This window comes from Cryptomeria japonica, chromosome 10, assembly GCF_030272615.1.
Source record: "Cryptomeria japonica chromosome 10, Sugi_1.0, whole genome shotgun sequence".
NCBI classification, from domain to species: domain Eukaryota; kingdom Viridiplantae; phylum Streptophyta; class Pinopsida; order Cupressales; family Cupressaceae; genus Cryptomeria; species Cryptomeria japonica.
This window is the reverse complement of record NC_081414.1, coordinates 409,989,784-410,005,156: the sequence shown is the minus strand read 5'-3', so window position 1 is coordinate 410,005,156 and position 15,373 is coordinate 409,989,784. Positions and strand designations below refer to the sequence as shown.

The following is a 15,373-nucleotide window of genomic DNA, read 5'->3' as shown; positions in this document are numbered from 1 at the left end:
GTAAAACAGGGTCAGATTACCAAGGGATATTACAGATGCCCATGCATAGGCACTTGTTTGGTATTTTGTAAGAATGAAGTAATGATCATTGAATCTACTTGAATCTTAAACTTGTCAATTCAACAATTAGTTCCTTTGACAATGCTCTACTCTGGCTGCAGTTTTTGCATGGTTATTAAACATTCAAAACCTCCAAAAAATAAAATATTGTCTTCTAAAAAGTCTCTATAATTGGCAGCAAGTCCTAGGTTTACTCATGAAAACCATTAGTATTGATCATGTCCAAGTTTGTAATGCCTATTTTACTTATGTACTAACCATAGATGCAAGACTTGCAGAGAACTCGGTTAGTTTTCAAAAACGTTTTTTGGCTCTACGAGTTTTTCAGCAAAAAACTCGCAAAGAAAACTCACCGATTTTTTGGCTAGTTTTTCACTAGAACTCGACAAATCTCTAGCAAAAACTCAAATGCATAAAAAAAGAGGCCTAGATTCGTAAAACAATTATCTAATTTTTTTTTCTTCAAGTCAATCTCATTCTCTTCATCTGAATATATACATGAAATATCACATTTCAATGTCTTTTTCCTTTCTTATACTTTAAGTTATATTTCATGTATATATTGGCAGGATGTTTGAGAGAGGTTTCAGATCTCTTGAAGTTATAATGAAAAATTCTAGGTTTTAGAAGATCTTCTAAATTTCCAAACTTAGTCAATTTTCAGTAATCAATAGGCTCCTACCAGCATTCTCTTTCTCTCTATCTCACTCACTTTATCTCCCCTAAACTTTAGAGTTTAGACCTATATCTCTTTGTATCTCTCTTCCTCTATCCCCTCTCTCTATCACTCTCTATCTCACTCTCTCCTCTATCTCCCCCAATATCTAGTCCTCTCTCTCTCACAACCTCGTTTTGGTGATGTGGAGCCACAGTAGACTCCTAGAACTAGACCATCTAGTTCTAACTCTCCCCTAGTTTTCACTAGAGCTAGGAAGAGGAAGAGGTAAAATGTTTTGATGTAATATTTACTTTTAGTTTTACAAAAACCATTTGCTATTTTCGTTTTGTTTCAAACTATCAGCCATCAACATTCCACATGAGAATGCCATTTTGTACCCAATTTGCATTTAAATCAATCAATATAACTAGATTTATCTTGTTTCTTTTATGTACTGATTTATTGACTCATTGGATGCATCTCCTCATTGAATTTTGCAAAAAAAATGTGTTTTTTAATAAAATTTAAACATTTTTTTAAGTTGTTGAGTTTTCACCGAGTCCGAATTTTTCAACTATGGTACTAACTACCAAAGATCATCTACCTAAGTGGCAGTTAAGCTATCTTATAAGAAGATTATATATTCTTTTGGAAAACCGGGGTGATTTATTAAGAAAACTATATCTTTTTTAAACTGCAATAGTGACACCACTTATAGTCTTCCTATAGGTCTTGGGTATAGTTACTAGCTATTTTCCGTGGACTTCAACTATTGGTCCCTACTTTTAAGGATTATTATGCCTAGGTAAATCCCTTTTCAATTTATTGGTTCTTAAATATAACCTTATCTCGAAAACTCATTCCAACCCAAACAATCTTTATCTCATGCTCTTTCCTGCACTATAGCTCAATCTATTAACTCAATTAGAATTTATAACACATACAACTCCTACATCAATTTTTTAAACTTTAAGGGTTTCAAACTTGATTATGGGTGTAGTGTGCAAACCGATTTCAACTGGTTTATTACCTTATGGCATTGGCTAGCCCATTATGTCTTAAGCTCTAATACTCCAATTACCATACATCAAGCCTCAAGAAAAGGATATCACCAAAGGCAAAGAGGATGGGAATCAAACTCAAGCCTCTTCCCACCTAACAGAATCCTCTTGCAGTATCCATCATTTGCTTCCTCACTAGGAGAAAGATGCCACAATTTTAAATTGACTGCTTTGATCCACAAATAAATTAAAAAGAAGTGGTTGTGTGTACCAAAGGCTAAGGCCCCACACCATACAAGCACCTCCATGCCATGTAAGCATCCCCCCGAATTGGTAAAAGTTGACTTTAACTATTCGTCTAATTTCCACAATGGTCCATTTGAAGTAGTTTGCAAGGTACAAAAGTTGACTTGCAATAGATTCAGGAAGGGAAAACATTCTCAATCAGAACACATGCAAAAAAATATGTGTGCCCGAGATAGCACCTTTTCAGCAAAGATACTGATGTGTACCATTGTATATCACACAACACTTATGGCGCAATGTATGCTTCAAATTGTAGCTGCACAGTCCCAACAATCTGTCCTATTGTGACCTAATCACACAACACCCCATTCCAAATGGGGACCCCCTACTTTTTAGGTTCTCTTGGCCTTTTGGTTTTGGTTTGTTGGGTCTTTTCGCAGTAGTCACTTCGGTCTCCTTGGTTTGCAAGTGTTTTGGGATGAATTTGATCAGGTCTGCAAGTCATTTGAGCGAATTTGGCTAAGTCTGGAACTTGTTTTGCCTATTTTTAGGGTTTTGCCCTTCAAACTTATATTTGAGGCCTTTTCTTTAGGGTTTTGAAAAAACTGTGCATTGCATTGGAATTAGGACCCTTCAAGGAAACTACCAGTGAAATTTGAGCGAATTTTGAGCAACTTTCTATTTTTAGAAAGTTCCTATTTTTTTAGGGATTTCACTGCCTCCTGGATTGTCTTTATTTTGCCAAAAATCAAGCTAACTATTTTTAGGAGTTTCTATTTTTGGTAAGTTTCTATTTTTTAGTGTCATCCTACCCCAATTTGCCCAAATTTTGATGTTTTCAAATACTTACTATTTTTGGCAAGTTCAACATAGGCAGGGGTCCCGACACTAAAGAATGAGTTTTTCTGAACATTTGTCTATATCCGAAAAGTTTGAAAAGCAAACAATTGATAAAAAAAAATGACTAAGTGTGGAATTCATTCTAGAAGTGGAAAGGCATCGAAAAATCCTCCTAAGACGTGAAAATCACTTCAATTCCAATTGTGGCATCCCATGTTTGGAAAAGGGCAAAATTGGCTAAGTCTAGGAAAATCCAAGAGAATCCTTACCTTGGCAATGAATGGCTTTCAAAAGTAGGTGGGTGCCAGATTGGGGTCATGGAGGATTTTTCCTCCACCCCCAAAATTCCATGACTAGGTAGTTTTGGTGCTCCTGTCAAGGATTGGGTGCTAGATTGGGGTCATGGAGGAATTTTCCTCCATGACCAAATTTCCTTCTCCATGTCCTTTTAGCACCCAAGCATCAAGGGGAGCGCTAGAACTAGGTGGTGGAGGAAATTCCTCCACACCACTGTTTCCTACACTATATGGATTCAGCGCCCAAGTCAAGCAGTTGAGCGCCAAACTGAGAGTCAAGAGGAATTTTCCTCCTTGACCAATTTTCCTTCATCATATGGTTTCAATGTCCAAATTAGAGAGAGAGCGCTAGAAGGGGGGTGTCAAGGAATTCCTCTCCATAGCCAAATTCCTCCTCAAGGTGACTTTGGCGCCCAGACAAGGTGAAGAGCGCTAAACCCAAGGCATCAAGTAAAAGTTGATAAAAGTGAAAATTCCTCCATGACATGAGAATCACACCCAAGGAAGAAGTTCAGAAAAGAAAAATCCCCTCAAGAATGAAAATAAAAAATCCTCCTTAGGCAAGTTGGCAACATGCAAAGAAGAATATTCCGGGCCTATGATGCATAACTTAAGAAATCATGGAAATTTCCATTTTTGAACTAGATGATAACTGCGGGAACCATATGCATGGCGAATTATTAAGGAAAGTATGACGCATTCTTAATGCAACTACTAAGATTAAATTCTTGCCAATTGGGCAGCTTGGTGAGGAATTCTATATAAACAATGAAACACAATTCATTTCTCACGTGCGATTTTGGAGAAAGTTGAGATTGGAGAGAAGTGATAAAGATTCAGAGGCAAAGAATTTCATTTCTTTTCAAGAAGTTCTTGATCGCGGAGGAATGGCAGAATCAAACAAGGCTGCGATTACTTCCAGGAAGGCACAGATTAAGAACAAGATAAAGGAATTCCTTCCAGAGTCCAAGATTATTTCCAAGTGGAAGGAAATCAGTGACACCAACTTGGGAACTTTCCAACTAGGAGCTTTCAGGCACAGGATTTTTCGAACAGCTGGATGCAATCCATCACCTACTGTTGTTAAATTTGTCAAGAGCGGAATTGTCTCAGCTGCAGGCTTCCCTTCAACCATTCAATGTCCAGAATTGATTTTGGAATGTGCAAAGCACTATGATGATTAAAGAAGAGTGGTTTTGACATCAAAGGGTAAGCTCATGGCTAACTTGACCGCCAAAGCTACTGGAGAAACTTTTGGAATTCCAGCGTATCATTCCATGACTTACAGACTTAAGGAAAGAGCAGCAACAGTGTATGAGGTTGGTGTGGAAAGGTGTGTTGAGATGATCAACAAGACCTGGATGCAGAAGTCAAGACCACATATTTCCAAAATGCCTAAACAGATTACTAGTCTTGACTTCAAGCAAGAGTACGCGGACCTCGTAATGATGTTGAGCAGGATAATGGGATGTTTGCATGCCTTCACTTTTGAAACCTGGATGTTCTTTATTGGCGAAGTTATGAATGCCAATGGGATAGTGGATTGGGCGAGATTGAAAAGCCATTATGTGCATGAACAATTGAAGAATCTGAAGGAGAAGCATACCCAATCCTTTTACATGAGCTCGTATGTGATTTATTCTCTAGCAAGGATGGGCAGCTTCGACGGCTTACCAAGAAAAGGGCCCATGGGATGTCAGCCAGGACAGCTGAAGGTCCATAAATGTTATCCCCAGTTGCATCTATACGACACACATTCTTCCAAGTTGGTGAATGATACTTTCACCATGTACTTAACCAGACTATTGTAGGGGGAACTTCACACGAGGGTTTCACCGGAGGCTAGAGCATGGGTACAGAAATTCATAGCCTTGTACATTCAGTTTCCGAAATTTACTTATATCCGGGCTCAAGGAATTTCCTTTCAGCTGCACAAACTTCCAAGGTATCCTACAGACAAAATGGTGTTACTAGAACTCACCAAGCAATTGATTGCTTATGATATGATTCAGAAAAAGAAAATAAAGTTGTCCATTGAATTTCCTATTGTCCTAGGCGACTATGTAGAATTATGCCCTTCATTGGCAGCGGCTGAAAAGTCCTTGGAGGAATTGGCATTCTACCACTTGACATTACATACATCAAGATCCTTCTATAATCCATATAACAGAATTCGGATGGTTGCCAAAATGAAGTTCGGGCATAAATTTCACTTGGAAGATTTTTGGGCAAATGCCAAGGATGATCTTGAGATCAAGAAAATAATGTTTTCCAGATTGCCCCTTGACATGATCCAAACTGGTGAAATTATTCAAGTGCCAGATCAAGTGAAAGAAGTTCAAAATGTGACACAACCAGAATTTGAAAAGGTGAAGTATACACATATCCAGGCTCCAGATTGGTCAGAACCTCAAACTGATGACTTGGAAGTTTTGACTAGACCAGTTCTGAAATTTACCAGGCATTGGGTGGATCTGCACATCAAGGCATTGAAGGAAGGAAATGTGTGCCTTACCAATTGATGGGGAATATGGACTCCCATAGTGACACTACTAAAGGATCATCGCAAAACCAAGTTGAAGAAGGAGAAGTTCAATAGGAAGGAGTTGGACATAGTAAAGAAACAAATGTTCCTAAGAAGTCCATAACCAGGAAGAGGAAAGATGCCCAGCCGGAAATCTAGCCAGAAACTCAGCCGAAAGAACCTCAGCAGAAAAGGCCAAGGGTGGAAGAGGCACAATCGCCAGCCAGTTCCTCTAGTGTGCAGGAAGTGGAGATGTTTGCATAGGAGATTCCACGAAGACAACCTCGAGATAATGTTCTTGGCAGTGTTCCAGCACAGGATTTGCTTAGCGCTGTGTTGTGACCATTTCACACATCGCCCCATCGCAAATGGGGACCCCCTCTTTTTGATTGTTTTTCGCTTGTTTTCGCTTTCGTTTTTAGGGTTTTGTTAGTCCGTTAGTTGTCTGGATTTAGGGCTAAGCCTTAGGGTTTTAAATATTGCCTTTTCAAGCCAAAATCCAGTCACTTTTTAAGAGTTTTTTTTGAGCTTCTTTTCTAGAATGCAAATTTTGAATGCAATGATTTCGCCAAAATGGTCTAATTTTCAATTGGAATGTTCATGCAGAGCTTAAACTTGTCTAAGTGTTGACCGTCAATATGAATTTTTGTCTGACTGAATATTTTGACCAAATTTTGACTTTTTTGAAGTTTGATCCTGGGCATCGGAATTGATTTGTTTTTGCCTCGTGAAGTGTTAAAATGTGAAAAATCTTGTTATTTTGGCCTGTAGGAGCAAAATCGCTCCTGTCCCTCAGTGAAGGACGGGAGCTCAATTTCAAATATCTCATCGTCCCTATAGAGTCCAGACAAATTTTACGTTTGAAATGATAGAGAACGACAAGATCTTTCATTTGAATATAAATTGAAGATTTTCATGAGCACAGAAATGCCTCCAGGAGGAAAATCGCCCCTGTCCCTCAGTGAAGGACCGGAGCTACAATTCAAATTTCGCCTTGTCCTTGCAAGATTTTGAAAACTTAATGATTTGAGGACGTCCGAAGGAAGATACTTTGCCAAATGAATATAATTTGAGATGCAAAAAACGAAGGAAAATGACCTATATTCACTAAATCGCTCCTGTCCCTCTCCAAGGGACCAGGGCGAGGTACCTTGTAGCTCTCGTCCCTCTCCCAGGGACCAGAGCGATTTCCTCCATTTTGCAAAATCCAGACAAGGGTCAAGGCAAGTTTACGTTCAAAAACGAAGGAGAACATGAGATGAATGCATTGAATATAAATTGAAGATTTTTGGGACGTCCATACCAGCATTAAATGCCTAGTTCGCTCCTGTCCCTCTCCAAGGGACCAGAGCGATTTTTGATATAATTGCCTTTGTTGCAAAATTACAAACAATGTCAAGGCATGGGCGGATAGAGTGAAGAAGGACGACTCCGTTGAATATAAACTTGGAACCTGGCAAAGTAAGATGAAGGCCACAAAGGAAGGATCGCTCCTGTCCCTCTCCAAGCTCACCAGGGCGATACAATGGTGATGATGCGTCCCTCCAGAGTTCAAGGTCGATCCAAGTTAGGACGAAGGGTGGCGAGGACATTTCAAGGCATTTCCATCAAGCGCAACGTTGCAAAGGTCATCACATGGAAGGATTTGCACTATAAAGACCTGGATCGCTCCTGTCCCTCTCCAAGGGACCAGAGCGATATTTCTATTAAAGCATCAATTTCAAAAGACAAGCAAGTTTCAAGCTACCAAGAGGGTCGAAAGGACATCATTCCACGCAATGAAGATGATTGCAAGTCGGTACAAACAAGAACAAGCATGTTATGATGAACTTCGCTCCTGTCCCTCAGGAAGGGACTAGAGCGATATTGATATATTAGATTAATCCATGCAAAATTTACGTAAGGACAAGACATTGCAATGTTTTGGAAGGTCCATGGTATGGTAAAAAGATGATAAACAAGAGTTTTGAACGTGAAATGATCATCATTTTGAGCATGGAGAATAGATCGCTCCTGTCCCTCTCCAAGGGACCAGGGCGATTTGCTTTGGATTCCTTGTTTTGCTTCAAGATCAAGCTAAGTCAAGACGTCTTAAGATAGCATATGGTCCAAGGCATCGTTTGAAGACAATTTGCAAGAGTTTTTAACGTCCAAACATTGCTAATCGAGGTAAAAGTCTCCCATCGCTCCTGTCCTTTGGACAAGGACCAGGGCGATATCATTAAAAACACTCACGTTCCTTCAAAGATCAAGGCGACATGAGGATAGGAAATGCGAGGGACGACATTTGGAGGACATTGCAAAGGAGATCAAAGTGTAAAGTTGCCAAGGTCAAGGAGAAAACATGGATCGCTCCTGTCCCTCTCCAAGGGACAAGGGCGATGGTCCCTTTAAATACGTCCAAACACATAATGAAGCGAATAGGAATAAGCGCAAAGGACACAAGCAATGATTTTTCGAAGGTCAAAGATACAAGATGAACATAAAAACATGGAGATCGCTCCTGTCCCTCTCCAAGGGACCAGGGCGATAATGGTCATAGGATGCACTTGCTCGCACAAGGAAGAAATTCAAGTTCGAAAGACCACCAGATGATCGATTTGGGACGTGGAAATGAAGGAATTAAACGTCGAAAACGCAAGAATCATGCCAAAGATGGTGAATCGCTCCTGTCCCTCATCAAGGGACCAGAGCGATGAGGTACGTCCCTCTATTTACATATTTTTGGGCGCCAAATTAAACAATTCGAATTTACTTTAAATGCTAAATCAATTTAAAAATAAAAAAATCCATTTTTATTGGCATTTAATGTGGCGTTAACATTTATTAATTATTTTTGCCTTATTTAAAAATCGAAATTTGCAATTAAAAAACGCAAGGCATTAGTAATTAATTAATTAATTAATAAAAAATCGATTTGAGCGCTCATATATGGAGGTCGGCCTTGTTATTTCATTGCAAATCATTTAAAAAATGGTTTTGTTTTTATTAAGTCGGCCTAAGGGGTAAAGGATGCAAGCGCTATATAAGGGGGGTAGAATTATCATTTTCTACATCATTATTTTTACCTTCCTTTATGCGAGTTGACAAGAGGCGAATATAGTGCGAGTTTTATTTATCCAAGGTGGCAAAGACACTCCAAAGGTGGTGCGAATTGCATTGAAGACCAAGGGTGGCGCGCTTAGACATTCCAAAGGTGGTGCGACTTCAAACCAAAGGTGGCGTAGACATTCCCAAGGTGGTGTGAGGCGTGCGAAGTGTGTTGGAAGAGGTGCGAATTGCATTGAAGATCAAAGGTAGAGCGAATTTGAAGATCCATCCAAGACCACGCCTAAGGCGAATTTGCTAAGGACTTGGTGATTTATTTGTGCGAAATTGAAGATCACATTCTCTCCAGAGGTGGCGAAATCAAATTTGAGGGGATCATATTGAAGATTATCTTTATACCTCAATTTTGCTTAGGCAAATTTTGTTTTTGCATTCTAGAGTTAGCTCTCTATCGAGGTATGGCGATTTAATTATTATTGTTTTATTCATTCATCGTCATATTTCAAATTTTGAATTTTAAATCTCTTAGCTCAATCGTTGTATTTTAGGAAATGATAACTCTAGGGACTTATCATGAGGTTTCCTAAAATCTATCTCTCTTATCTACGTTATTTATTGCAAAATCTATTTCTTATAATGAAATGTTGTGTAGGTATGGCAACCCCAAAGGCGGGAGCATCCACCAGTCGCTCGGCTCTCATGAAAGAAGATCAGAAGACTGAAGAAGTGGAGACCAAGATCGTGTCCAAGTGGAGCAACATTGGAGATACAAACTTGGGGAACTTTAGCACGAAGAAGTTCCGAGAGGTCCCTTACATCGGCAAGCCATCACCTGTCGCCCGGAGAATAATAGAGAGTGGCATTATCAAGGCGGCCGGTTTTCCTCCAGCTATTCAGTGCCACGAGTTGATGATCGAGTGTGCCCGTCATTACAATCCACAGTCCAGGACAATTGTGTCCAATGAGGGAAACGTTTTGGCGTACCTTTCAGAGGAAGCCATAAGTGAAGCCTTCCATCTTCCAGAGCACAGGGACATGATATACAAGAGCATTGAAGGAGCCAGATCAGTGTACGATGATGATCCAGATGCTTGTCTGAGCATAATCAACAAGAACTGGCTACTCAAGAGTCGTCCCCGTCTGAGCAAAGTACCGAACACACCACACCGGATCGATTTCCAAGAGGAGTACAGAGATTTGATTACCATGCTCAACAGAGTTACAGGAGTACCTCATGCCTTCTATTTTGAGAAATGGATGTTTTATTTCATCCAGGCGATTGTTCAAGGAAAGGGTACAATACATTGGGCTAGGATAATTAGCCATTGCTTAGACGTACAGTTGAGAAGACTCAGGGCTACTAAGTCCTTCCACATGAGTTCATATGTCATCTATGCCTTAATCAGGAGCGTTGAGTACGCAGGACTACCTCACAGAGGAGTGATTGGAAGAGGACCCGGCGAGGTCAGAGTTTGTGAATCCTATACCCACTTGCATCATCCACCAGGGAAGAACTACAAGTTAATCAATGATACTTTCACGATGAACATCACAAGGACGTTGCAAGGAGGGATTCACAACAGATTATCTCAGGATGCTCAGGAGTTAATCAAGAGGTACGGTGCTTGGTTCATTCAGTTTCCTAAGTTCACTTACATTAGAGTGTATGGATGTCCTTTACCTCCATATATGTTGCCGAGATACCCGACAGACAGGATTGTGTTACTTGAAGTAACAAGGCAGTTGGCAGCATATGTGAAGGCATTCAGACACAGACATCAGAATGGAGTTCAGGTACCTATTATTTTGGGTAATTCAGTTGAGGTATGTCCCAATGTCTCAGCCATGGATGACGCAGAGAGGGAGTTAGCCTTGTATCCTTTTTCATCTTTTGCTTGGAGGAATAGTTTTGATCCACATGGACATTTAGAGGAGACAGTCGGTAGAAGATTTAGACATGAGTACCAAATTGAAGATTTTAAGATGAATCTCCTAGATGATCTTGAAGTGAAACGTAAGATACATTCTAGATTGCCTTTGGATTTCATCAGGAAATGTAAGATTTACAGAGTAGCCGACCAAGCTCAGGACAACGGCAGGCACATCCAATCTTCATATGATAGGGAGAGCAAAACAATAAGTTTGAATTGGAATGAGCCCGAAGCCGTGGATTTAGATGATTTGATGGCACCAGTCTTGTCTTGTACTCGCAGATGGGTAGACATTCAACATCAGAAGTTGAGAGAACAAGGCATAGCCATGTCTTTTACTTTGGAAGAAAAGCCAGCCGAAGGTGGAGCCAGTGTTAGTGAAGGCAATCCTAATCCTAGGAATTCAGGAGAAGGTAACCTTCGATGTGCCAGTGAGGGCAATCTCCATCCGAGAGGTTCAAAGAGAAAGGAAAGATCAGAAAAGAAAGAGCCTTCCAAGAAAAAGCAAGGTGCTAACAAAGATCAAACACCAGGTACTTCTTCCAAGCCAGAAGATAGAACAGTTCGAGTGGAAGAATCCATGGAATCGATGGTACAGAATGATAGACAGGAGGAAGAACAGGCACAGCATGTTTCATCCGATGGATCTCTCCAAGACTATGATTTAGATAATGATAATGAAGTAACATCTCCTCCCAGACAAGAAGAAGTAGTACACAAAGAAATTCAAGTTCAAGAGACAAGATCAAATATCCCAGATTGGTTGAAGGAAAGATTGACTAAGGTGATCGTAATTGAGGACGAGGACAGTGCAATCGATCTAGAGAGCCTTGTTGGACGATCACATATGACAACAGAGAAGAAGAAGGCTACAAAGATGTCCAAGATGATTCGAGATGAGACTGGATCTAGAAAACTGCAGATAGCTACACCGGCGGCAGACAAATATGAGGGTGAGATCCTAGCAGAAGACTATCATATACAGACTATTGAGTTAGGACCATCCACAGCAGAGCAGACTTTAGATGATGCCACCGACACATTTGAGGCATTGAAGGATAAATTTAGAGAAGAAGTAGAGAAGAATAGAAAGCTTGAGAAAGAGGTCGGTGCATGGAGAACATATTTCAGTCACATCAATGAACCTTTGGGACGTCAGGATCCAGTTAGATCACCATTGCAGGCATTGCCCCTTCAATCAATCAATGAAGCAGAAAGATTCAGGAATATGGTCCAGCGTACATGTAATTGGATGGATAGATCTCACACGGTGGCCATTGAGTTTATTACAAGGATGTCGAAGATCACCCACCAGGCTATCCAAGTTCTTGAGATAATCCACAGATTGATGGCAACAGTAGCTGCATTTGCCCATACCAAGGACGTTGTCATTCCTGTCTTGAAAGTTATAAGACATACATCCAGAAGAATTTTAGCACAAGAGAAGATCTTGGAAGGCGATTCTCACAGTTTGTTTCAGTGGTCAACCTTACTCCATATAAAGAGTGTTCTCTTTGAGGACATCAGTATTAGATGTGGTCAAGTTGAGGAGGTGATCAATCCGATCCAGGACAGAGTATTTGAGGTACTTCGTACCATTCTTGGCAGAAGGATCGAGGTCGAGACAGATGTGGATTTACAAGAATTTGAAGATAGAATCAAGATCATCTTCCGCAAGGACGCAGATGTTACAGATGAGCAGTATGATCAAATGTATGCCACCATGCTCCTGATTGATAGAACAAAGGAACTTGAACCTACTTGGGACACAGCTCTTCTAGATGCATTTGATCAGGTTATCCACTTAGAAGAGAGTATCAAGAATCTTCCCGAGATTCCAAGCACAGAAATCGAAGGAATCGTGACAAAATTCATTGCATATGCTAAGAAAGAGAATTGGAAAGGGAATAAGATTCTAGATGAAAGGTTGTTACAGATGACATGACATCTTATTTCTCATTGGCTGATACCTCCTAGATTTTTGTGCCAAATTTAATATTTGGCTATGTATTTAATATTGTTCAGTAAAAGGGAGGTCATTTGTAACAAACCCTAATTAGGGTTTAGGTGTCATGATCTTGTCCATTGATTTACTTTCAATCTGGACCTTTCATTGTAACTGGGGATGCTATTTATACCCCCATTTTTCATTTCATTTGTAACAGAATAGTCAATAGAGAAATAGAGAATAGAGTTGTAAGCAATTTTTATTTTGTAGCAAGATTGAGTCTTGAAGAGAGAAGTTCAAGCAATTGTTGTATATGATGACTTGGAAATCAATAAAATATTGAAGTTATGGTGTTTTGTTGCAAATTTCTTAAGTTATCTTCATGGTTGTTGGATGTACTTGAATCACGCTCAATCAAAGTAGTTTGTTAATTTGAAAGGCTAAGTGTGAGATTTGATATTTGGTAGGATTCGCAATCCAAACCACTAGCTTCTTGCTGATTGTAGGAACGCCTTGCGTGGTCGACTGGAAAACATTTTGAGTCCTTAACCTTCAAGCATTTTCGCATCTAGGATATGTACCTTCGTAGTAGTGTCCTTGATCTTTGATGCATTGAACACCATTATTACCTTAGAAGATCGCACTAATTTCAATTAAGTTGTTATCTTATGGCAAAATTGAAGTTGGTTGAGTCTTGCCAAATCTCATTCATGCTAAGTCGTTCATAGGGTTAGGCTAGATTAGACCTCTTAAGCCCTATCTTTTTTCCATTTTTTGAAAGTTCTTTTTAGATTAGTGAAATCTTCGAACTATTGAATCCGTAAGAAGCCTTGAAGGAAACAGCAAATCACATCATACCACTAAAAGCTTGTCCACACGTGGAGACCCCACCAAAAGAACCTTGGAGTCTATCTAACTGATCCTTTTTGCAGATCTTCAGCAGTTAGAGACTATTTTCTCAAGAGAGGATAAGATGCCTGTCGGTATTTTATTCTGTGTATGATCGTGTACAAAACACACGTCAGAAGAATTGGCGCTAGAAGGAGGGCTTTCTTTAGTTTCAAAGTTCGAAGTCCGAAGATTTTGAAAAGAGAAAAACATTGCGAACATGATCATGAAGTACGATGGTGTTGCCAGATGAAGGACGGAATCAAGTGGTGCAACCCAATTTGCAAATAGGCAATACCCAAGAAGACATCATTTCCGAATTGAATCAAGTAGCTTGGAACGCAAGGAGAAGTCAAGTCGGATATAACAGAGTCAGAATCATCTTAGAGCAAGAGGAAGATATAGCCGAAGAACATCAAAGGGTCATAGCTAGGAATCTTCGCAATCAAAGGAATCCACAATAATCCCTGCAGAGACTTCACGCTGGATCGCATTGGTTCATTCTCGCCCGAGAAACATCAGAGGTTGTTGAGGTCTACACCAGGCATCAAAGATCTAAGTGAACTTCAGTTCACTTCCAAAGCAAAGCGAGTTAAGAGAGAGGACACCCCCAAAGAGTTCGAACTAAGATTGGAAGGATCTCCTGAGTCATCACAAGTTCTCCAAGAACAAGTCCAAGCAGCGATCCAATCTAGTATCCAAGCAATTTCACAAACAAAGAGCCAAGCTAGTTCATCAAGTTCAGTTTCAAGGAATACAATGGCTCATCGTGCTCCACCACCACCTCCTCCTCCTCATGTACTTAATGGTGCGACGTGGCTAGTCAACAATCCATCACCGTTGGAATTTGCAGTTTATCATGATATGCCGAAGAATCCAGAACACTTTTGTTCCAAGTTCAATGTTAGTGATTTCCATCGCACGGCAGAAGATCACATCAAGATGTTCGAGGACCTTCTTCGTAACAGACAAATTGAATATGGAGATGTGGCATGTAGGCTTTTTCCCTACTCATTGGGAGAAGAGGCATACTTTTGGTTTATTCATTTGCCTACAGGATCCATCAGGACTTGGGACGCGATGAAAGACGCGTTCATTGCTAAATTTGGCATCCCAACTACGCCAGCAGAGTTATATAGACAATTTGTTGAGGTTCGAAGGAGAGAACATGAACCTATTACTTCCTTCAACGACAGATTTCACCGAGCATACACAATGCTACGTCCTCCTTATCTTATTGCAGATCCAAGGGAAATTTACTATGGAGCCTTAGATCATCTCACAGCCATGTTCGTAAGGACACATCCAACTCCGAATGATCTAAATGCGGCATATACAAGAGCCATTGAAGTGAGTAAGCACATGGGACAAAACATCACTGGACCACTACTACATATGGGACCCGTCGCAGCACCTAACCAGATGCAGGCAGTTGGCACCGCTTTGGCCAACCAAACTCCAGTCATGAATCCAATTCCGCAAGCGACATATCCCAACGTACAGCCAGCGAATCAGTTGGTCCTTCACCCAGGAGCTCCAATTTCTCAAGCCCCACCCGCTCAACCTGTGTACCTGCAAAATGCTACAAATTCGTCAAGGACACAAGAAGAGAAAGATGAAATGAAAGAGCTGATTGAGCAAGTCAAGAAGTTATCAACTGAGGTCACCCACCTGAGGAACCAGAATAATCAACTCCAGAGCATGCAGAGGGCCAACCACGGCCAACACGCGAACAACCAGAATTTCCAAGGCAATAATAATCAAGGATTCAGAAACAATTATCAAGGAAATAACAATCAAGGCTTCCAAAGAAGACCATGGAATACAGCTCCGAACAATGGAAATGTGGTGACGCCTTTGGACAATCCACCAAATGCGCAAAGCCAAGAGAACCCCTCTTCGGGCAAAGTGTTTTTAGCCGAAGCGGCCTTGT

At 40.4% G+C, this 15,373-nt stretch overlaps 1 protein-coding gene across 1 annotated transcript in view; it reads right to left on the bottom strand.

The window, feature by feature from the left end:
- LOC131038528 (CBS domain-containing protein CBSCBSPB3) overlaps nt 1-15,373 on the bottom strand; it is a 94,546-nt gene that overhangs the window by 58,941 nt on the left and 20,232 nt on the right. The gene's annotated exons all lie outside the window — the stretch shown is intronic.